The following is a 24,543-nucleotide window of genomic DNA, read 5'->3' on the forward strand; positions in this document are numbered from 1 at the left end:
ACAGGTAGTCACACCCAGCCCAAGTGATCTGAAGTAGCCGCTTCCCAGTCAAAGGAAACTTATATTTCCTTATCGTCTGCTATAAATACAGCTATGCTGTTTTCCTGACCATGTTATTCCTAGAATCCTTATCACACGCTCTCAGATAGTCACAGCACAGCCACATACTTCACAATCTTCTTTTTCTCCTATCCCCAGCCTTTCCAAACCATTTATGTTCACAACCTCATCTGTTCTGAAGCTCTTCTATGGCAGTGGGTGACACTGCCCTGGACCTCCACATCCGCACTGAACAGGTCAGCAAGTGAACTTGTCTTCCTTTTCCTATTCTCTGCCATGCAGGGACCTGACTCACAGAGATGAAGTCAAATGTCACTTCTGATAAACATTTATTTTGCTGAGGAGCATGATGTGTTTATAGGCAGTGAAGTGGGCCAGTGAGAAGCAACAGGCATGCGCCAAGTCTTGCAACATCTTGATGCTTCTGAATACCTTGGTCTCCCGCAAAAGTCAGGCTGTCTGGTCCTTGGGGCATTTTAAACACATGGGAAAAAATGCATAGAGGAAAAGGATTCCCAAGGTCTTGAGCTGGAAGAGAGACCATGTTGAACCATGGTCAGGTGGCCTGCACTGCATCAGCCTGGAGACCAAAGGGAAATACCCTGGAGCAAAGGGTCTAAGACTACAACAGCTGGCTGAAGGTACCTTTGTTTCTGTACTGCTCCAAGCAAATCAAAACCTCACCTGCCACAACATCAGCTTTAGACTGGTATGGTTTCATTTCCCTCAATGGATTAGTTGACAGGGTGGGGGAGAATTTTATATATAGTTTCTGTATCCATAGAATATTTGATGAAGACAAGCAAGTTTGACAATTTGTAAAAAGGAAGCCTCAACCCTTATGAGACAATTATGAGACATTTATTGCTATTGTTCTCCTAAATCAAAGCTGTTATTCAGCAGTACTGTTATTCAGCAGTACTGAGCTTAATGGAGTGAATAGGCACCTAAGAGTTATGAGAAACTCATCACAAACTGCTGCCAAAGCTTCCCAAGGGATGTGGGTATCTGTAACCAAGTATTATGATCTCAATGCTGAAATAACTGGGCGATTCATCTATCACACAAGTGGTGTAGGACATGACATTGAGATGGCCTCAAAAATGAGTGAATCTCTTTTTTCCTCTGCTCTGCATTTAAGTTCTAAGTTTCCTTCTTCAAGCTGGCTCAGAAACACCAGGAGGACATTCATTCCTGTGGTTTTGTGGCATTTATGTGTCAAGTTCACTCAAGAAGTTAAAAATGGAGGAGGGCTGTGATTTGTGTTTCCATTGAAGGGAAAATGTTGCTCTTTAAAATCAGTTGAACTCAGTTTTGATCTGTTCCTTTAAGAAATTATACTTAGAAAACATTTCACTTGTACCATCTTTTAAATTTAAACCAAAATTGTTCCTGTTGTTTCTTTCTGAGACTAAAAAGAAAGTCCAACAGTCCTGATCTGGACTAGTCAAATCAGGCTTTTTCCAACGTTCTGCAGTTCTGGATCCTGGATTGTAGTTCTTTTCCACCACAAACCTGTACAGCTTTAACTCTTGCTTTTACAAGCTGCTACGTGGCAAATCCATTTTAGTCTGGCAAGAGACTGTACCTCCTATGTCTGTACAGGCCTAAATACAATGATTTTGAGACCTTACCTACAGCAAAGACAACTCCTTTGTAATTTCATCCATCATTATCCCAACTGTTGACCATGTTTAAATACCCTTTGTTAAACACATCACCAGATAACTGTCAAACATCTCACACTGGACAGCAGAGAGAACCAAAGGAGAAACCACTGAAAATGGAAATGCTACTTTCATGTGCTCATCGAGACATAACTTTCCCTGCCGCCTTCTTTGCAAAATGAGTTTCAGTCACCCAGTTTGAATATACAAATTCATATTCTCCCAAAACTTCAACTTTGGATGTGAGTTGTAGCTGTATTTTTTTCTAGTCAAATACATCAAAAGACAATGAGGAAGGCTGAATGATTCATACTCGTGGAATGAAATGCCATTCACAAGTGTTTTTTCCATAGCAATTTGTCACTTATTGTATTGAAACCACTTCAGAAGATGTGTCTCAAAGAGCCTTTTGACACTAACATGATTAAAACCATAATGCAATTATGCAATCCCGTAATATTTCTGTATGTTATATGAGTGGGACCTCAAGTGACCACTTCATTCAAGCCCCTCATAAATGGCTGCTTCTAGCAGAAGGCTGTTATTCTGCAAGATGCCTCAGATAGTTGTAGAACACCAAGGAACTCAAATCTTCTCACCCTAGAGGCATTTTGGCTCATCAAGATTCAGCTTTGGTTCTGGATCTCGCCTACATGTCTCAACCCTTCCAAAATCAGCCAAGAAAGATGCACTTCCCAAGAGCTTCTCTGCCCACTTCAAAACTGATATCTAGAATCAGTGGGAACACTGGCCCTCTAGACCAATCTTTCTCATTTTATTGGCTACCTAGAGATCTACCTGGATGTCTATCACTCTTCCTGTTGTTCCTGTCACAGGTTGACATCTACATACATACCAGACTTGTTGCACACATCTCTGTATCAATTTCCTATACCTCAAGCACACTGTTATGCAAGTACATAGAACTCTGGATTCACACAGGGACCATATTAAAAACCTCCTTCAATGAGATGTAGACAAAAAAGGTCCTTCCAAAGTGCCAGCTGCCCCAGATCCCTACCTGCCGGGCAGTTGCATCGCTGGTGTGTGTCTCGAACTTCTCGATGTCTTGGCAAGTGGAACTTTAATTTCTGCCAATAGAGGAAAAACAGAAAAAGGATTAATTTATACCATTGAAACCAAAGCCTCAAATTCTTGAAAAAGTGGAACTGGGAGGGGATGCTGCCCAAGTAGAGATGGGCGAGACAGGGCAGAACAGTTTGGGAACAGAGAACGGCAATAAAGTTCATAGCCTTTAACTAGAAATGCAGGGTTTGATTGAAAGCAGGCTGAGAGAATTTCATAATGGCCTCCAAATGTGGTCCTCCTGACAGGCATTACAAAACCAAGAGCCGGCAGTGGCAAATAAATTGGTGACTGTGTCCTTGTGACAAAGCCACACTTCTCAGAAGACCCACTCAGCAGACAGAAAATAAGGATCTGAAGCAGGTCCTCTTCCAGCCTGCAGCAGACTCCTTATGTTCTTGGAGACACCTGGATGGACAGAAGGGTCCCACTGCAAAATTGTGGCTGAAGATGAACTGAAAACAGCAACAACATCCCCTGAAATCTTCAGATGCTGTGACACTTAATTTTTCCCCAAGGGCAGAACACAACAAAACCTATCAAGAGCTTCCATAAGGTGGAATTTTGTCAGAACGTTCATTTTGTATGAATTGGATTTCTAATGGTGCCAGCATGTCAGTCTCCTGCTCTCTGGGCCCATCTGTGTATTTCTTGAAGGGCAAATAAAGTCCACCTGAGGCCACTGCATCTTCCCTCGCTGGAAACATCAATAAAATTAACTCATGTCCTGAGCAAAATGTACTTCAGGGGTAGCATCCTCACCACCCCTCATAGACTCTATGAAACAACTGTATTTTAGTGAAGAAAATGCAAATCAACCCAAATAAGTTATTCATTAATGCCTGTGAACCACACTTGGTTAATGATTTGAGAAGGCTGAGCTGCTGGGGTCCCTGAGCTACGGAGTCACTCCCTCTTCTCTCCTAACCTCCAAGCCCAACTTCCCATCCCAGTTACGCCTTCCTATATTTTGAACTACTTCACAAGTGGGCCAACATTTTAAAAGAAATAGCCTTATGTAGGGCAAAATAGAGGACCATGCCCAAGATCATATAGAAATCGCTTTATTTTCACAAGTAATTGAGCATCTTCCTGAAAGAAGGCATCAGTTTTGGGAAAAATTATTTTAGAGAGGATAAAAGTAAATCAACTTGTTTCCATCTGGGATGCAGGAAGGCAGAATTGGCTGGAACGTTTCCATTTTTTCACTTTGAAAGGACTTCCTCATTGCAAGTCAAAAGAGTAACGGTTGTTGTGACTGACTAGAAATTTAGTATTTTCAGAACTTTATTTTGCATGGTAGACTGAAATGTTCTGATAGCAAGCTGATTTGGTATCAGGATGAGGAGAAGGTTTTAGGCAAGGAAAATTGCCAGTTCCCATAGAGTGTTTCATCAGTGTTTACCTTCTCAGTTAAAAGCAGAGATATGTGAATCTCCGCATTTGGGCACATTCCCATCTAGCTGCCACCCCCAGATGGCACAGCTCTGCTCTGCAGCACTACTCGGCTTCTAACTGTGCTAGTGGTCAAACACAGGCACAAGCAGGACAGCAGACCCTTTATTTGGATATTCACACTGGTACGTGGATATACACAGCCCCATTCCCATCTACACATGTGCCAACCAAAATGTCTCAACACGAGACTGCCACATTTGGGTGGAGTTCCCATGTTTGTGAATGAGGCTCAGATGAGGAAGGGGTGATGGTTTGCAAAGGCAGGAGCAGAAAGTCATTTCCTAGCCAACAAGGGTCCAAACACCCTGGCAGCAACAGGGGCCTTTATAGGACACAAATCTGCAAGGAAACAGGGAACAGATCCCCGCCCCACCAAGTGACCAAGAGGCACAGGAGGGGCTAAGGGGGAATGGCCGAGTTAGGGTGTACTGCAAGAAGCCTTGGCTGGGTGGCTGTGCAGGCATACAAAGAGAGGAGCAGCATAACTGGACAGGGAAGTGACGACCCAGCAGGACTTCAGCATGACCGGGAACGGAACAGGACCGATAACATTTCCCTGAGGCTTTATCTGCAGGGTCAAGGTAGTGGAAAGACCTGGGACAACTGAAATAGCCTTCTCAAGGATGGGGGCCCCTCAGGAGGGAGGTGCGGGTGCTGCTGGGCAGGCTGGGAACACAGCCCTATGCACCACGACCATGCAGCCATTGGACACTTACCAGCATTTGGACATTCTCCCCCATCCCTTGTGCCTCCCTCAAGTCCAAGAGCTCTGCACATCCCTGGGGAGTGCAAAGGGCAATGGTGCCATGGCATTGCACCCCTTTAGTGGGAGGCAAAACATACCAGGAATTTAGGAGCGCTTGGTGTTCAGTTTCCTGCACAGTCTATTAAACAAACACTGCCACAAAAAAGAATCCTTGGCTTTTGGAGACCTCAGCTCAACTTTGGGTGGAAATGGTGAAACAAAACAAAACCCCCAGCCTTTTCTGCTTCTCTCATTACCACTGTGCAAAATATTGCCTGGTCCAACACAAGAAGTTGGCTTTGCTCAGGAGAGCCAACCAAATGTACTTCCCTCCAAAAATGTTTCCAAGAGAAAATTTTCATTCCCAGGCAACAGAAAACCATTCCATTTTAGGACAAAGTTGGCTTCTGTAAGCAAATTTAAAAAGAAGGTAGGCTCTGGGAATCTAGTGCTTGCAATTGCCTTCCTGGGATCTGGGGTTTGCTTTGTCACCTGCGGTATTACCTGGAGCACGTAACATCAAGAGCAGCAATAGGCTACCTCTTGCCTTCCAGAAAGGGTGAAAACACTTCCTATGGAGGGGACTGCTTTGTCAGCAGAGCCGGCTTGCTCTCATCCGTCACATTATCCAGTAACATAAAAGCCGCAACTTCCCTCTAAACCACGGAAAGTGGCTGAAAAAAGCCGCTGCCAGCACTGGAGCCACAGCTGACCACCTCCGCCTGCACCTCTGTGTATTTAGGGAGCCACTGCTGAGTGCCAGGAAAGGGGAAATCCCCTGTCTCCAAGCGGGTCGTGCTGAAACACGTGCTGGGAATGGACAGTAAAGTCATCACGGGCTTTTCCCATGGGTTTTGTTAACTCACCACAAGCGTGACAGGACAGGGCTGACATGGGTGGACTGAGCAGCGACAGCAAGACCACTTCTGACATTAAAGGACCGTGGCTGTGGCCTCCTAAACCTTGCAAGTGTCTGTCTATTTTGGATGGGCACTTGAGATTAGGTGAGAAGGAGGGCACTTCTTCAAAGGGGGCAGATTAATAGCTCTTTAGCATTCCCAGTTGTTTGCAGTCACCGGGGGAGGTGAAATCATTTCCCACCACTATCTCCAACAGCTAAGAGAAACACATCTTAAATAGATAATCTATTACAAGCATCAGGAGGGTTTCAAGGGTGGGTGGTTTTGTTAACTCTTATTGTTTTACCTCCAATTTCCCTGTTTTTTCTTAAAGGCACAGCTCCTGGGATCATGGGACCATGTAGCACAGAGCAAAAGCAAGCAGCAGTCCTCCCAGATGGAGCAAAAAGCTTGGAAATAATACCACCTAGGTACAGGGATTGCAAGCAGCTGAAGGGAAATGGGACTTAGCTACCAGAGAAGTTGAAAGGAAAAAAAGATCTGATTGTGGGGCAAAACCCACTAAGCTAAAGATATAGGCAGGGGATGCTTAGAGCAAGCCTGCAGACCCTAGGAAACAATTGTGCAGTGTGCTTTGAGATATGAAATAATAGGAAGGGGGGAAAAAAGCTTCAAGTCAGGAGGGAAAGGGAGTTTTGTGGTGTCCCTCCTTTGCTTGCATAAGTAAGGAAAGAGTTCCAGGGAAATGAGACTATTGGGAAAGCAGCGAGGATCAATGCTCCCTCCCCATTCACAGGCACATTCCAGAATCCCTTCAGATTCACTAGAGCCACAACAAATACGTTCAACACAAACCCCTGAGAAGGCTGAGGGGCAGTTGATCTTCCCCCAGGGTGCACAGGATTACCTGTTGCTGCATCACACATACACATTTCTATCTCTACAAGCTCACAAATTCTGGGATTTTTTTTCCTCGCAGCAGCACTGAATCCATCCTGTTCTCCACCCTGATGAGTTTTTGGCAAATGAAACAGCACCAAATGTTACCCAGCATGGGAAAGGACCTTGTTTTCTTCTTTGGAAAGCTTTGACTCTCTTGCAAATGCCAGTAGTGAGTTTATTTGTGCTCCTTGTATGATTTTATGATGCCTCATAAATGCAGAGGAATTCGAATTCCTACATGGAGTTAAAGTTCTCCCTGTACTACCTGTATCTGGCCCATTCTGCACAGATGTTTTTACAAGAAAATCTAGTCAATTTGAGTCTGGTAGAAAATTCCCCTGTGGTATTCACCTACACCAGGCAGAGGTTTACACAGTAGTGAGTGAAGCACTGGTCAGGCTGCTTCTAGGAAAGCATCTGCCACCCTCTCCTTGCTCCTCCGGAGCCGAGATGGTAACACTGCCACAGCCAGCCATGGGTGCTTGAAAACCACACTCCAAGATCAAGAAAACATTCCCACCAGCTGCCTTGAAATTAACGTCTTAAACAAATCAACCCAGCTCCTCCCCCTGCCACTTTGCTTTATTTTTGCATGTCTAGAAGAAAGGCCTCTAAAAGGACTTCGGCAATTTGCACTTCTCAGTGCAATCTGTATGGTATCCCTTGCAGACCCTTGGAAACACCCAGGCCATGCCTGGGCACAGTCATGGCCCAGACTGGAAGGCATTACACACTCCAGCTCAGAGCAGTACAGGTTTTGAGCATTACCTATCAGCCCTCACAGACTTCACTCCTTCATGTCCCTCCAGCTGATTTGCACAGCCACCAGAGCTAGAAATGTGCTCCTGTGCTGTGACTGTCCTCCCCTCCCACCTCCCCTACCCACCCCTGACCAGCTTCTTCTAAAGATGGGGTTCCTTTAAAGCTTTGCTGTTTTATTTTGTGATGGATAACACTGAGCTGGCAGCTGTGAAACCCATTAAGGTTGAAACACCAGAAAACTGTGCGGATGTGGCAATGAGAGGCAGTGAGGGTCTGAGCAGGGGGAGATGAATATCCCACTTTCACGTCCATCACAGCAAGCCCACCTGCAGGCCCTCTCCCCCAGTCATGGTCAGCACGACTTATTTTGCTTTCTTTATTTTTTTTTTCTCCCACCCTCTCCCTGTTCCCTTTATCTTCCCTGCTTTTCTCCATCCTTGCCCCTCACCAGTCAGTCCAGGGCCCCACTTCAGACCTAATGAAAAGGAAGACCAGAAGGATTTTTCTTTCCTAATCAAAAGCCTCATATGGCACCCCACCATCTGTCCACCAGCAGCCCCTTGCCCTGGACCTCGAGCTGCTCGGTCCATGCCAGTGCCTCTGGCTGAGTGTGGAGGTCTGAGGTTTAGATGCTTAGCAGAAGTGGGCAGCATAGTTGGCAAGGGTCTCCTCCCCGAGGGACAGAGCCCTCCTCTCCCATGGGCATCAGACCTTCACAGGTATAAAGGCACAGGAGATGTGGGCCAGGCATCCCTACTCCTCCACAGTCTCCGGCACTTCTCCAAGCTCTTTTTGAAGCTGCGGCCCAGGATGGAGCTGGTAACCCTGGTGGTACTCAGGAGCAAGTGCTGGCCCCTCAAGCAGTCGTTCCTGTCCTACAGCTGCTCCCCACACTGGCTACAATGGGGACTGTGGCCACCCCAAGGAGCACAGGAGGGGGCTGCTCAGAAAACGGGGGTGCTGCTGGGCACACGGGCATCATGAGACCCCCATTTCCTCGCTAAGCTGAGCTATAAAAAGGTGTAAAGGTGACGCTGCCAGCAGAGCCAGCAGGACACGAGGCCATCCAGCCCCAGGCACCACTCCCAGGAGGCATCCTGTGGCACTTCTCAAATCTCGGTAGATATAAACTTCGACTTCCCAGCAGACTCATGCCAGCAGCAACAGAGGGATTGCTGCTCGTTAGGCCCTGCCTAGTGGCAGGGAAGGAGTCCCTGCATGAGACTGCAACCACAGGGAACAGATCCAATCACTTGCAATGCTTCTGCCTTCCCAAACCCCTTTTTAAAGTGGGTTTGCCCCATGGACCCTGTCTTTCCCTTTTTCCTCATCCAAAGAGGCAACTCAAAACCATCTCCTTCAGCTCCTGCAATGTTTGCTAACTCAAGGTTCATTGCTTTTGGCTGCATACCCCAGCAGATCCAGGGACTGCTCTCACAAGGCCCATAAACAGAAGCTGAGCCTGTCAGCTGTAGGTTTAAACTCCTCACCACAGACTTTCACTGCTCCTAGAAAGCAGGAAGGGGTCTAGGTCACCCCAGGTGCCCGGCAACACTGCCCAAGGCAGGTCCCAGTACTCACCACTCTGATCATCCCATTTCTCGCCTCATTTGGCAATAGCAGCACATGAGGGATTTTTTTCAGATATAAACAGTTTTTGGGCTAGCCCTAGGGATCTCTCCAGCATGACTCAAGCCAAAGCTAGAGTAAACAGAGAAAAGGAGAGGTGGGTGGAAATGGTTCCAGCCCTGAATCTCACCCCAAGCCTCTCCTAGAGCTGTGGGAACAGGTCAGTGGGGACCTGTCTGGAGAGTTCAGAGACATGAGCCACCATCTGCTCCCAGACACATGTCAACACCACTTCAAAGCCCAACAAGGCAAGGAATATTCATTGCAGCCAGAGCAGAGGAACCCAGACAGCCTACAACAGCATCAACACAGCAAAGTAAAAGGTGCCAGCAACAATAATCTGCACTGTTGGGCACTCTTTAATCTGCTGAAGTCAGTAGCAGCACTCCCCCATTCTCAGAGGAGAGCCCACAGGGTCCAGTGGAGTTTGGATGGGATTCAAGTGAGTAAAACACAGCCGTATGCTCTGCACTGATGCTCTGGCAGTACCAGAAACCATCCTGGCAATGCCAGCGTGTCTCATCTTCCTGAGGCAGGAGCTGTAGGAGGGGTCAGGGCTGGTACAGCAGCAATGCCAACCCTTCACAACACCAGTGTGTTGGCAATTACGTCTTCCCATAGCCATGCCAGCTGCGACATGCCTTGCCTGTCCCTCTCCTGGGGCTCAAACCCACACTGAATCCCCAGGTTTAACCTCTAGCTCTAATTCTATCTCCTTCAGTATGCAAGACTCCTGAACAGAAGGGCTGGAGGTTTTTGCCTCCCTGCCAGGACCAGGGATGAGGTTTTCCTCTTTGCAAAGTGCGGGTTTCAGCTACAGCGTGAGCTGAGAAGACAGAAGTAAATACCAAGCAAGTTTGAGAGGTGGGAGGGACCTGAAGGAACAGGGAATTCAGCCTAGCTGCAGCATCACTTGTGCAGAGATACATTTTTAAGGAAGGGAAAAATAATGGATAACGTGACTAGGCAAGCATGCATATGCTTAAAATCTGTAATACTGCAAATTATACGTGCAAAATGAAAGAACACCGACCTCATTGAGCAGTTGGTCAACTCTTCCCAAAATAGCTGTTTCCATTTGGTCTGCTGAGAGCCAGGCAGGGAGCTGTGTGGGTCTGTCCGCTTCCAAGTGGGACACCCGGGACTGTAGATCGGAGGTCCGAAAGTACAGCAGGAGGCTCAGCACCAGAGAAAGCAGGGAGATGCCGGGCAGCCCCGAGCCCAGCAGGAGAGGGAGGCGGCAGCATCTCTCCCCATCGCCGGTCCTGGGGGGAGCCACACACCCCCTGTCAAAAGCTGCTTCGTCGACGCCTTTCCAGTTCTTCTCCTCCAACATTCCCTCCCTGTCCTGAGAAACAATAAATAAATAAATAGAATAAATAAAGCTTCACTCCTACTCCAAGAAGCACAATCCAGAAGGCATAGAAAAAGAACGTCCAAGGGGATCCCAGTGCCAGCAAATCACAAGTGACAGCAATAATGACAAAAGTGGATGGGGGGGTGTCTTTAAAAAATAAAAACAAACCACACACACATAAAAGGGGTGCAGAAAAAAAGGATCCAACTGCAGCAAAGAGTGCGAGGGGGAAAAAATAATCTGATCAAGATTTTTTTTTTTTCCCCTCCTGTATTTCAGTCTTTTGGTTCGCTGATAGGTTTTTGATTCTTTCTAAGCTGTCAGTTTCAGTTCCTTCGCAGACTGGCCAGGAGCTCGCACATGAAAGTCCCCATTAGAGAGAGGTAATTCTCAGCTGCTCCGGCGACGTTGTGCTCTGGCTGATCGTGGCTCCCCTGTAACATGACACACTCCCTCCGAACTACGGGGCTGGGATGAGCGAGCTGCGCGGCTTCCCAAAGTAACCTCCTCTGCTCGCCCTCTCTCTCCACCTCTCCCTTGCTGCATGATTTATTTATTTATGCAAAGCGCCGGGGTGGGATCGGGCAGTGGGACGCCCCGGTCCCGCTCGGTCCCCAAACCACCTCTCCGCCGCCAGCCCTTCCCTTTGAAGTGACTCTCGCCGAGGTTATTTATAGAGGCAGGAAAGAGATTGTAAAGCAGAGGCTGGGCTCACAACAGCCTGCGTCTTCCTTTCCTCCGCCGAGAGCACTTTATGGGGTGGTACAAATGGGCTGTCGCATCCCCCACGCAGATCCTGGGGCAGCCCTCAGGCACCAGCAGTGGGGTATTTGGACCCCAATATTTTGAGGAGAGCAGTCGGGCAGGGCAAGAAGTAGAGGGAAACATCTGGAAACAAGAGCTGGCAGCTGAGGGCTCTACAAGCAGAGGGCAGCAGGGAGAAATACCCGAGATGGGCAAGCTGCAGTGCAAGAGGGGAACATTTGGGGCTTGATTTGGGGGTACAGCCTGCCCAAGGTGTTCAGAGGAACTAATCTGCTGAGGCCCTCTACTGAAGCAGAACTTCCCATCATATCCGTGTCCCACCAGGCACAGGGCACCAGACAGACAACCCCCTTGGGCAGGGAGCAGTCTCCCCAAAACGTGCCGTAGGGCAGCTCCAAGCTATGCATCTGGGAAACAAAGCCTCCTTCTGTTCTTCAGGAGCAAGGGAGGGCCACCTCTCCCAGTTTTTCTGAGCATAACATACAATATTTTATCCTCCAGGGTGACATGTAGGCTCTGCTGTGCCCCTGCCTGTCTGTCTGTCCATTCTTTCATCCTCTCCTTGAGCACGCTCAGCAGTGAAGCAGCACAGGGCTCACCATGGTGCACAGTCATTAAAAGCCAGGCAGCAAATTGGTCTCTTAAAATCTGGCTCCCTTGTGGCTCTTTCGCTGTCATTTACACGTTTTAAATGAAGATTTTGCGTGCAGTCTGTGCTGGAAATTAACTGGCAGAGAAAACTCATATTCATCTCTGGCCTGGTCTCTGTTTCAGAGGGCTGGAAGAAATAGACCTTCTGGGAGCAGGTTAACACGAGCATGAGCTGTTTCTCCTCCACCAGACAAACCCTCGGAGGGCCCGGTAGCACACAGCCCCAATTCTTTGAATGGCCTCTTGCCTTTCACAGCCACTCACTTCCCAAAATGGGGTTTTAGCGTCTGCAAGGCAGGAAATCCTTTCTTTATTTCTTTTAGTGGGTTTCTTGTCATCTCACTGCTCAAATTTGCATTGCTGTTCTGGCACGCATGGAAAACACCCCTCTGATGGCTGCAGCCTTTCAACAGTTTTTCATATGAGCAGGGCAGAGATGTGTAACCCACAGACCCGGCACAGAAAGGGTGTCTATTCATTTAAGAGGTGTAGCCACCCGGTCTCCTACCCCCTGCCCAGTCTCTCCCTGTGTTAGCAGCCTATTTCTTTACAAAAGGAAAATAAGTCTTTGAGGCTGTGGCTCTGCCAGAGGTAAACCACAGTCCATGGGAGTTACCCAAGATACCACCTGCAATCACAGCAAATAAGTGAACAGCAAGAAATGAAAGGGAGATGCTTAGAGGCTGATGATACAGTGTTTGAGAAACAGAGATCTACTCGGGAAAATACCAGTTAGCAACTGGTGCTGAGTGTCCTAGAGAGTGCTGCAGTACACTACCTAAAGACTGGGGTTGAACTACTGCTGACTCCAGCTACCTGCCTGCATTACACAAAGTTTCACCTAAGGCTGTCTTCTCTTTCCCCCCTTTATACCAACCTAAGCACTGAAATCACAAAAACACACACTCTAAGCTAAAAATGGAAATCTGCTGGGTGTCTACATCTCATTTCTCCACACTGGCTGGGGAGAGCTCTCTGCTCTTATGCACTGATTTTTGATACAGATCCTGCTGTCCAGACATGAGCATCACCTGAATGACTCTATAAGTGCCTTTTCCTGCTTCCCTGCCAGCCCCTCTCCAGCTGATCAGCTCATTTAGAGGGTATGTCATAGTCGCTGCAGGCTAGGGAGCTGCACTCAGACGGGTTTCATGCAGAAGCCTTAGCTGCAGATGTGCTGGAGGGTAATTTTTCTGTCCATGAGGCATTAAGGAGCCCTATCATTCCATGCCAATAGAGATGGACTAATTTAGCCACAAACCTGAGCCTGAGCCAACTGTGCCTGTCAAGTCTGCAACACTGCTCAACAAAAAAGCTGCCTCCAGAAAGAGGCCTGGCACATGGAATCATCTCAGCACTCCTTGAGCTGAGCACAGCCCAGACTTCAGCTCTCTCAACAGCCTCAGAGGAGGTGAATGCTGGCCTGAAACCAGTCCTCCTTCAAGTTTGCGACTCTCAAAGTTGGTCGAGTAGAAACAAATACTCACTCGCAATCAGGAGTGATTTCACTGACAGGTGACTCTTAGAACACCCTCCATACACTGCGCTTGAGTCCGTATCCCTCTTTCCTCAGGGAGGTTGGTGAAATTCCTTACAAGGACAATAACCACAAACTTCTGCTGCTTCTAACAGGTCCTCCAGGGAAGCTAAGGACCTCAGCACAAACATACAATGAACTGGAGCAAATAGAACTCATATATAACCTCCCAAAGCAGCTGGAACTCCTCTGGACAATGAAAAAGTTTCACATCTAGTACATGGCACTAGGTCAATTGATTAGTTACAAGCAGGTGTGGCAAGACTCCAGCTCAGTCAGTCTCGAGGTGGCACTGGCACTCTGTCCTTCTCAGGGAGATTTGTACATGGGCAAAGCACCTCACAGAGTTTGCCTGGTGCTGCTCTGCGACAGACACACACTGCTCACAAAGGAGTGTAATACGTGGGGGTTCCTCACAGGACACAATGTGGTCTCATTGCAATAGACCATAAACCCCCCCTGTGTAGGTACTGTGGGCATGAACCACTCCATGCCACAGGCCAGAAATGGATAGAGCTGGGCATGGATGAGGTTCTTTCTTCTATGAGCACAGTTCAAGCCAGCGAGGTATCTGCAACAGGTCTTTCACCTGAAAAGGGACAGATAACAGCAGCAGGCTTTCTTCACCTTCCTTCACTTTAAACACAACCTTCCATTAAAAAAATAATGTGTCCTTCCTGTCACTAACTGGAAATTGAAGCCGACTGCCTGGAGATGGCCATGTGCTCCATCCCACCAATAACCCTCCCCTTCCCAGACCATTTACTAGTGAGAAACACCCCACCCCAGCTCTCTTTTTCTTTCTGTTCTCCTCCTTTCCCCCTTCCCCCCCCCCCCCCCCCCCCCCAGGAAACACGGGGGTCTTGGTGTGCTCGAACGAGCCATTAACTAGCAGCCGACATCTCCAGCTATTGTAAATATATTAACTCAAGGCCTTTTGCTGCATTTATTAGACTCAAGAACAACATCTGGAAACAGATGTTTTCTGAGCAGAGAAGAGAGGAGGAAGGAGGGTAACAAAACAAGGGGGTGAAAATTCTTGCAAGTGGAAGTACATGGTCTGCAGACCATCCCTTTGCAAAATGCTGCTCATATGGAGCACTGCAAGGGACTGAGGCAAGCGCAGCCACATCCCTCCAAGGCAAGGCAGTGAGAGTAGAATGTCTTAGGGGGGAACAGCAATGGGGGAATAGAGAAACTCACATCAGCTTTCAGAGTCCTTGTGACGAAAGCTCAGAACACTCACACAAATGGGATACTGGGGCAGAGAGATTTGGGGTTTTGTTTTCTTTCCTGGTCATGGACCTTCCCAGTCCTCAGCTGCTCTATATCCCAGAGGCTGCCAGGCTTGTAGTGGGACAATGTCACCTCCACAACAGTTTGGCAGCAACTACCACTGTCCCCACAGAGGAGGCAAGGTCTGGGGTTCCCACAGTATCCTGTCTGCTCCAAGCATCTGGTTCTCAAACAGCAAGCAGAGTGGAAACCTCCCATGCCAGGGACTCTGAAGGACCAAGGGGTCCTGCTCTGATGTGGATTCTTGATGTCATGACTTAAATTTAGACAACATTTAGAAAATTACGCAGTGTTAACTAGGGAACAAAAAGCAAGCATGCACATGCATACTTAAAAATATAACCCATGGCATTACCCTGAAACTCCATTCTCAACGAGATAAACTTTGCCTTAGGTACAAGAGATGCCTAAGCTAGAAAAGATGTCAGAGACCAAAGCTTCCCTGCATTTCTTTCACGGTACATGCAGTTTTACACATACAAATACCCTTGCTTTTTATTAAAATAAAACTAAAGCCAACAAACAACTCCAAAAACTAAAACAGAAAAAAAACCCAAAACCCACAAGAAGTATTTTGTCATCTTTAACCTCAGGTTCACTACAGGTATCTCCACCCTTGTCTCTCGGAGATGCAATTACACATACTTTGCAAGTAAGGTCAGGAATATTGAGTATTACCTACCTAATTTGGTATTTGTTTATAGGAAGTATTAAGTAGCCTATGGAGCAGAACAATTCCCGCCTGAGGAGCTGCTCTAACCCATTGTGGAGTTATAGAATAAAGACACATTTGGTCCTTTGGGAAAAGGGTTATGAAAATACATGGAAAAAATGTACTGTCCATGCATAGTAATATCATGGCTGTTTTCAATCACTTGGTCTCCTACAAAACAAAGGGGCTCACTGCACAATATGAACTCCTAGCACTGGTAGCAGCAAGGGAAGTAAGAAAGAAGCAAAGTTAGCAGTATCTGGTTAGGGCTTTATGTTTTCATAACCCTAAAATGCCTGAGCTCATTGTTGCCTCCCTCCCATCAAAGCCAAACTGGCTTCGTGCAGCTGCAGCAGTGGGAACCTGTCCCCAGAGCTGTGTGAGAACAATCAAACAGAGCTGAGCTGTGTCCAGGGTGGGAGCCTGGCCACCAGCAGCTCCTGCAGAGGTTGGGTCAGAGCTTCCAAGGGAGGATGGAGCAAACACAGGTTTTGCACAGTTTGGGGCCACTCCTTCTCCCACACACCCTGCAGAGGGAAGGCTTTGCCAGAGGAGAGTGGAAGACAGCAAGTAGTGGACACACACTTAAACTGCCCACGCTTGTCCTTTTGTTTTCAAGTAACCTCTCACCTTTTGTTCAGATGACGAGGGAAATGTCTCTGAGCAAACCAGGCTCTGCACCCTTCTTCATGGAGGAACTTTCGTCTCACAGCAGAAGAACTTCATGGACAAGAGGCATTTCACAGGAAGAAGTTTTACTTCTTTTCAGCAGTTGTTTGGAGGTTTTTTGTTGTTGGGCTTTTTCTTCCTTGTTTGGAGCTGATTTTTAGTTTTCAGTGCCCTTGGAGTCTACAGAGATGGTCATCTCGGCTAGCCTGTTTTTTGCTGTTATCTTGGTTCCTGCAGAGCCTGGGTGGGAAAGAGAAGTTAAATTAACAAGAACAACATTGCTACAAATAAGACAAGAAAAAGCCTCCACCCCTGCAGCACTCTTCCCCAGTATCTTGCAAGCCTCAGAATTCCCACAGCAGCCTGTGGGAGATGGGTTTTGCACAGGACAGAGATGTGCCTACACCGGGAGAGCTGCTTTGGAAATTCTTTGTTTTGGTGAACCTAGGAAATCCCAGGTGCAGAGCATTACTACAGGCTCTCAGCACAGCTAGAGCAGTATAAAGCCTTAGCTGTAGCAAAGAGACTCAACACTCAAAATCTTCTCATGCAGGTGGAAAAATAAGGGTGAGATTTTCATGCATGAAATCATCAGGGCACAACATTCTCCCTCACAAGGCTGGGGCTCTGAGGAAAAGCTCCTCTGTTCTCAACAGCAACTCCCTCGGCCCCTTGCTGAGCAGAAAACCTCCCTCTATTAAAACCAAACTCATTCATTGTATGCTCAGTTAGTTACTTGTATGCCGAGGCTCTCACCTCGGTGCACTGGCACGTGTGGGATTGATAAGCCAAAGCACTGATTTGCATTTAGATTTACCATTAAACAGTTCAGTGAGAAGCTACTGCTGAATGCCTTGCTGCACAGCTGGGCTATTCCATCCACCCCAGAGCCCACCCTCCTCCTGCCTCCCCCTCACCTCTACCAGGCACAGGGTTCCCATTAATCCTCCACTACCTATTTCTACACACATCACTAAGAAAACCCTATCTCTTCAGCTTTGGCAGATGCAGATCAGGCTCAAGCTGCCACCAGCCTGGGACAACCAGTCAACATCTGTAGGCTGAACACCCTTTAGGGAGAGCCAGAAGGACCAAAATCTTGGGTCCAGCCCAGGGCCGACCAGATGCTGCATGCATAGGGGAGGGAGGCAGAGCTGTGTCACAGCTCTGTCTAGGAAAACCAAACCCTGCAGTGCCGGGGCAGGCGCGTATCCCTGCACAAGCAGCCGGGAAACCCGCAGCAGCTTTGTATGAACTTTGAAGTTAATGAACCAGAGCTGGGAGGATTGGGAAACCCAGACTAAGTGTCAACTGCACTGGGGGAAGCAAAAATAATGAAGCAAGGCTCCCCCAGAAGATTGATTGTTTTGGAATCCAGAAGTGAAGGAGAATGGATACAGCAAGCTCAGGAAATTGAAAACAACTTTACGTAAATACTTCCTCTCCTTCCAACACTTGGTCTTTTATCAAAGCTGATTCAGACCCTGACAGCAGTGCGCAGAGCTGCTCTGCTCCATTGTAATGCAAAAGACAGGCCCAGCGGACAAGAGGCTAGTGGCTAATGGAGCGGAGTCGGTTCAATTTCCCTGGAAATTACTCGCAGAGGAAAGCCAGGAGACAAGGAGCACTGCTAATGTCCTTCTGCAATGCCACTGTTTCCCCCGCACAGGGCAAAGCCCTCACTCATGCCCTCTGCTTCCCACACCACAGCTCCCCAGGAGTCACCCCTGCACTCCAGTGTGAGGGAGAGGAAAGCAAAGTGAAGCAGGAAGGATGTGAGCCTGGGAGCAGATCGATGGTTTCAGAGAGCAGCATGGCTCCATGTCAGGGTTTTCCCTCCCACCACCATTGCCTTCATAGCACCTGATGTAAATCCTCACTGGTAGGGTAGTTAACCTGCTTTATTAAAAGCAGCTCTATCAGTAAACCTTCAGCCATTTACGGAGTCTCTTCCAGCTTGTTGGGTTTAGCTGCCACCGGGGGCTTACCTCCTTTTAGCAGCATCGCAGGGGAACTATAGAAAGATGCTTTTCTATCCCAAAGACACACATGGCATGACCAGTTCACACAATGGCTGCAGCATTCCAGGATGTAGCATCTCCATCAGGCTGGGCACCCAAGGGGCCTGTCTGAAGCTGAGTGCCAATAAACAAACTTGTTTGAAAAGAAAGGGTCCAATCCTCCTCATTTGGGACTCGTTAAAGTCAATGGAAAAAAAACCCTCTTTTTAGGTTCCTTTGCCTCTCAGGTCTCATGCCAGCTTGACGTCAGTGTAGTCACTCTAGATTTATGCCAGTCCAGAAGAAGGGAATCCATTGTGACAGGTCCCATTGAGAAGAGGGGAGAGCTGTGTCCTCTGACCACAAAACTCACTATCCACATGGCTAAGCAAAGCACTCCTTTTTTACCTCAGGCCTCTGAAACCGCATCTTGATGCATTGTAACATTCTTCCTCTTTCTTCTCAGGAAGTCAGTACTGTCCACTTCGTGTGCATGCTTCATACCTGCTTCAAGTTTGAGAGGCCTGTTGCTGATTACAAACAGCAGGAAGTAAAGCATATATAATTACTAGATCAATATTAAGTAGTAAACAGACCCTTGCAATAGCCCTTGAAGGACATCAGCCTGAAATGGTGGTTCACTTCCTTCAGGCTCAAAATACATTTTTCTTTAATTTGGCTGTATGCTGCTACCAGTAAGTGATTATAATAAACTTCTCTGCTTTAAGACGGGTCAGCAGGGAGACAGCATGGAACCCTTTGTTTGTGGGGACTGCTGCCCACCACGCACTTTGCAAATCCTGGAATCATTCAGGTTGGAAAAGATCTCCAAGATTATGGAGTCTAACCTTTGTCCAATCACCTCTTTGTTCACAAAACCATAACACTAAATGACACATTCAGTCATTCCTTGAAAACCTCCAGGAGTGGTGACTCCACCACCTCCTTGGGCAGCCCATTCCAATGCTTGGAAACCCTTTAGGTGAAGAAATTATTTCTGAACTGGCCATCCTGCCTGTGTCCGTGGATGTTGCAATGGGTCAGGGCAAAGCCACCAAAATGCATGTTTATCCACAGAGGTTCGCCCTCCCTGAGTGCTTTGCTATGTGTTGGTGAGGAAGGAGCTGCTTCCCACTGGTGCCCCAGCAGTGGGGAACACTGCTTGGCTCTGCACACAACTGTCCCTGCACATTTGGAGCACAGGGGTTTAGCGCAGAGGCTGAAATATCACGCCTATCAGTAGGGCCCCGTGGACAGAAAATAGCAGAGGATCTGGTGGCAGCTTCCTTTCAAGACGTACAGGAATAGCAGCACACATCTCTGCCGGATCATGTGGACTGAATTCCTCAGCCGAACTCCTTTGGCTTTGAATTCTACAAAACAGTTTTTCCCTCCTTGGCTTGTTTGTTGTTTCAGGACCACTAAATTTCCAAGAATGGTTTACATTATATAACCACCCTGTCCTTATTGCATTTTGAGGAGGAGACTCTGACAAACAGCCAGATCCAATTTGTACTTTAAATTGGCTTCTAGGCCAGACAGTCATGCCCTCCAGATGGAAAATCCAGTTGCACTCACCAGCAGATATCCCAGTGCATTCAGGTCCCAATCACCTTTGTGCAAAGCATGCTCTGGCATGCAATTTGATTTTTTACACCCTACGAGAGGCTAATGGTCGCTTCAGTCCCTGGTGAGGCAGCATCGCTTTTTGTCACCTGTACCAGTTCAGCTGTCAGCTCTGCCCTGCTGTCCTGTTGTTTTTCCTAGAAGCCTATCCAACAGCTGCAACAGCTTTATAACTGCCAGATTTGGGATTGGTCTTCCTGGGAAAGTCCTTTCAGGTTGTCTTTTCCAAGGGTGACTCTCTCTGCTAGGCTTGGTCAACCTATTTAACACTACCCCAAATCAAAAACAATTTTAAGAAAGCAAATGCCATGCTGCTTTTGGATTTGGATTCTCTAGTCTCCTGCCAGGACAGAATCAAGGATACATTCAAGGCTGGTTTAGGTTACAGCCAGAGTATGGCCAGTGGAACACTATGCATGGGACGCTAACATTGCTGACAGCCACAGGGTGTTAAAATGCTGCCATTGACAGCAAACAGCCTGAGCAGTCACTTGCTTTGTTAGGCACTAGTGAGGCAAGGTGGCAAGTGCCCTGAGGGAGCCCCCAAACGTGGCTGGGAGCAGGTCTCCGAGTTGCACTGTTCCACATGTCCAACTTGGGGAGCTGGTGGGAATAGCAGCTCAGACTGACACAGAAACTGTATCTCACAGGCCGGTGCAATGCCAGGGGCTGACCACTTGCAGGGAATCAGCACTGGAAGATGCCCATCATCTGCAGCAGAGACAGATATAATCTGCATAAGAGAGTGGCCTCAGATAGTCTGTGGCTTGTGTCACAGTCCCTGTGACATTTTTTGTCCTATAAGCCTTTCTGTTGCAAGGCATGTATAATTCTAGGGCTCTGTGGCCTGATGGATAGACAACTTGGTGTTTTTCCCACCTCTGCCACTCTATTGCTTGGTGGCCTTTGGTGATCAATGAATGCTTTTCATTCTTGGAGTTTTCCTCCTCAGGGAAACCAGGCTACTTTAAGAAAGAATAAACCAGTTGCTTTAAGATAAGCTGCGGACAAGGATTAAAGAAAGAAAGAGGTGAATAAACAGTCAGTCACAAGGAGTGACAAGGCAAAGTTATCAAACCCTTACTTTGAAAGTCCTGAATCTCATGGTACCCGTGAAGGCATCCTCCCCCGGGTCTGGAAAGGCTCCTGTCAACCAGGACATCACTTAAAAGCCTGTTTATGTTCAGCTCACACCTCCAAGACACATGTGCCGTGTGTCATCCAGGGAAAGGCAGTGAGTGGTGCTAAGGGTGACCTGAGAAGGCCTTAGGGACACCAGTGAGCAAGCCTCCCTCACTCTTAATGCTTTGAAGCTGATAGAAGAACAATCATGCAATTGCAATGACTCTGTGCCCTTCCCAAGTTCCTCCATGTTTTCAGGGGCTGTGTCAGTCTAGCAGCATGCATGGGACCGAAGTTAGCTCTTTGGGAAAAGGTTAAGAACAAGCTTTCTTGGGGGCATCATCTCTGGGCAGCCAGAGCTTCCAAAGAAGGTCAGAAGATTGTCAGTCATGCTGTGGATGGGCAAGATCACTCCTGAAAAGCTTTAGTGAAGCCCACGCTGCAGCTGAGTGGGTGGACTCAGCCCTGATGGGCCTTGTAACAAGCGCTGCATTACACAAGAACATGACCACAGTGGCTGGCCTGGAAAGAGAGGCTCAGCCAGGCACGTTTCTTGTGTGGGAGAGCCAAGGTGTTGAGCAATACTCAGCAGAGACAAGCAGATCTACTGCCAGGTCTCCAGTACACAACCTAACAGCACCCATGCATCTCCCAAGTCTCCATTTCCCAATACCTCTTGTAGGGTTACACATTTAGCAAAGAAGTGTAAACCACCATCAAATCTGAGTGGTTGCACTTCACAGCCACTTCAGCTCAGGCCCAAACAATTACACGGAGTCCACACTAGCAAAGAGCAAGCCGGTATATTACTTGAAAGGAATAGTTTGTTTTGGTTTCACTTCCCTGCCCACACCTCTCCGAAACTGCCCTCTGTTTGTCTGGGATATTTGCAGGCATGCAGTGTTTTCCTGGCTGACTTCACAAGGGACGCTGTGCTCTGCCTTTGACTCCTGTGCTGCTGTGGCCAAGTCCTCAGATTCCTCTGTAGAGTAAATCAAATAATGTATGCAAAAGCAGATGTGAAAAAAATAACATATGCAGAAGAACTGACATGTTAAACTATAAGCAGTAACTGCAGGTGTGCAAGAGAGCTCCAGGGCTGATGCTCATTGCTCCAGTGGATTAAAAAAAAAAAAAAAAGTCTGGAAGACCAGGCAGCTACAGGGTAGGATCCAAGTCAAATTCAGGCAATTTCCCCCAAAAACTGGCATTTTGGAAAGTAATGGAGACTACAGTGCCAAACACTCTCAGGTTGTAAACAGCTCCCACCAGGCCCAGTCCCCTTTGATGCTTCCCTTGCATGGGACTGGGAGGCCCAGCAGCAGGGACTGCTGAGAACTGATTTCTGAAAACAGGGAAAACAAGTTTCCTGAGGGAAAACTCAGGCTTGTTTCACTTTGAAGGTTTATTTGTTTGATGCCTTTGGAAAAATGAAGGAAAGCAAGTGATGGTTTTAATGAAAAGCCCAAATGCAGAAAGAAATAATGAAAAATTAAATATGTTTTTTGACAAAAGCACATTGCCTGGCCACACTGCTGTGTCTATGTCAGATGTAGCTCAGAATCAACGAGAGTCCTCACGACCATTGCTGGCATGAGCCACTAAAAATCCCCCACTGGCCTGGAGCTCACACCCCACTATTTATATAAATTGTGTGCAGTTCCTAGGAATGGTACAGTATCAACAGCAGGCATATTTATCAATCTCTTAATGCCAAGCTGTTGCCTGCCACACGCCAGGGTCACCAGCTCCCTCTTCTTGCTCTGCCTCCATCTAGACAGAGCCTGGGTTGCAGGTTTTTCCATTCCCACCCTACCATGCCAAGAAGCACCTGTTGGGGATCAAAGCCCCCTTCCATCAAGGAATCCATTTCTGAAGTACTCTCATCTGGAAGATTTCTTAGGGCTTCCAAAGAACCCTGCAAGGGTTGTTGTGGGGAGTAGTGTTGGAAAGTGCATAGAACCACAGAACGAATCCTAGAATGATTTGGACTGGAAGGGGCCTTAAAGATCATCTCATTCCAGCCCCCTCCCATGAACAGGGACACCTTGCACTAGGTCAGGTTGCTTCAAGCCCTGTCCAGCTTGGCTTTGAACACTTCCAGGGATGGGGCAGCCACAGATTCTCTGGAACCTGTGCCAGTGCCTCACCTCCCTCTAAGAATTTCTTCCTAATCTAAGTCTCTCCTCTTTCAATTTGAAGCCACTAAGTAGTTAAATATTGTTTCAGGTGAAAAAACAGAGCTGTGCTAACAGCAAATCAGTCCATCAAGCTGCCTCATGCTCCCAGCCTCATGAGGACAAAACCACAATGAATGATCCAAATAAGTAGTCTTCAATATCCACTTTTAGCCCTAAGCCAACTAATCTGCACAGTCATAAACTATATGCAATTCTACAATATACCGGAGGGAGGGATACCTTTCTTGGCAGCGCTGTGTCTCAGTTTACATCACAATTGCAATAAAATCATGTTATCTTCATTTAACTTTGCACAAATCTATCAAATCTATCCTATAGTCAAAACCTGTTTTCTCACAAAGTACACATTCTCAGTTGCAAGTGCCAAAGCAACTTTTCTTCCTCCTTTCTTAGACAAAACACCTTCTTGCCCCAGAAAATGAACACATTACGGCATTTCTTACACGGTAAGAGAAACCTGTGTTGTCATCAGAGCATCTAGTACTCTGAAACTAAAAACCCACCCAAATACTTCCCTTGAAGTGAGAAAACTGAACTAAAGAGCCTTGTGTGGACCCAGCGGTGGGGTCTGCAGGGCTTGAGCTGACCTCACAGGGTCTGTCACTTGAGCCCACAGCCATACAGATAAAACTCATGTTTCTGGGCTCGTTTTCCACCTTTTCCTCACATAAATGACATGACCCAAATGCAGATTGTGTTGGCTTAGAGGTGCCCAGCTGTCCACACAGTCACTCACACTCCTCACCTCAGCAGGACAAGGAGAAAATCGGGGAGCACGTACCTGCCCTATCATGGTGTCTCCACAGGTGGCAGCGGAGGACCCCACCTCCTCCTCAACCCTCCTGGTACTCACTGGGCTGTTCATCACTTTTTTTCTCTCTCATTTCTCTCTATCTTCCAGCATTTCCCCCTTTCCCTACATCAATTTCCCCCAGGTGTCACACCAGCAGGTCTGAGGGGCTGGGCTGAGCCACCAGAACCAGCTGGAACTGGCTGTACCTGAGGCAGTTCCTGCCTCCCCTCAGACACCCCTCAGCCCCACTGCCATCCCCGGGTAGTTCCTGCCTCCCCTCAGAGACCTCTAAGCCCCACTGCCATCCCCAGGCAGTTCCTGCCTCCTCTCACGGATACGCCTCAGCCCCACTGCTATCCCCAGGCAATTCCGGCCTCCCCTCGGAGACCCCTCAGCCCCACTGCCATCCCTGGGCAGAGGGCACCTGCTCAACGTTGGTGGTCTGGATACCTGGGGTAACCTGGTGCCTGTGCTCAAGGAGCAGCCTGTTCTTCACAGGGACCACTGAGGGCTGTAGCGCTTCAGCCACCATCTCTGGGAGTCTCAGCCTGTACGCACATGCGCCCCCGTGCTCAACACACCCCTCTCCCCACCTCAGCCCAGGT

The 24,543-nt window shown here is 47.8% G+C and overlaps 1 long non-coding RNA gene across 2 annotated transcripts; it reads right to left on the reverse strand.

Annotated features, from left to right (window-relative positions):
* Positions 1–924: 924 nt before the first annotated feature.
* On the reverse strand, positions 925–24,520 carry LOC138112229 (uncharacterized). Of its 2 annotated transcripts, XR_011151606.1 has the most exons (4): positions 24,389–24,520; positions 16,158–16,436; positions 10,243–10,557; positions 925–2,818 (listed from the first exon to the last, which is right to left on the reverse strand). It is a non-coding gene; the product is annotated as an uncharacterized lncRNA (long non-coding RNA). The 2 variants fall into 2 exon arrangements; XR_011151607.1 differs by lacking the exons at positions 16,158–16,436; positions 24,389–24,520 and adding an exon at positions 10,742–11,176.
* Positions 24,521–24,543: the final 23 nt, after the last annotated feature.

This window comes from Aphelocoma coerulescens, chromosome 6 (genome assembly GCF_041296385.1).
Source record: "Aphelocoma coerulescens isolate FSJ_1873_10779 chromosome 6, UR_Acoe_1.0, whole genome shotgun sequence".
Lineage (NCBI taxonomy): Eukaryota > Metazoa > Chordata > Aves > Passeriformes > Corvidae > Aphelocoma > Aphelocoma coerulescens.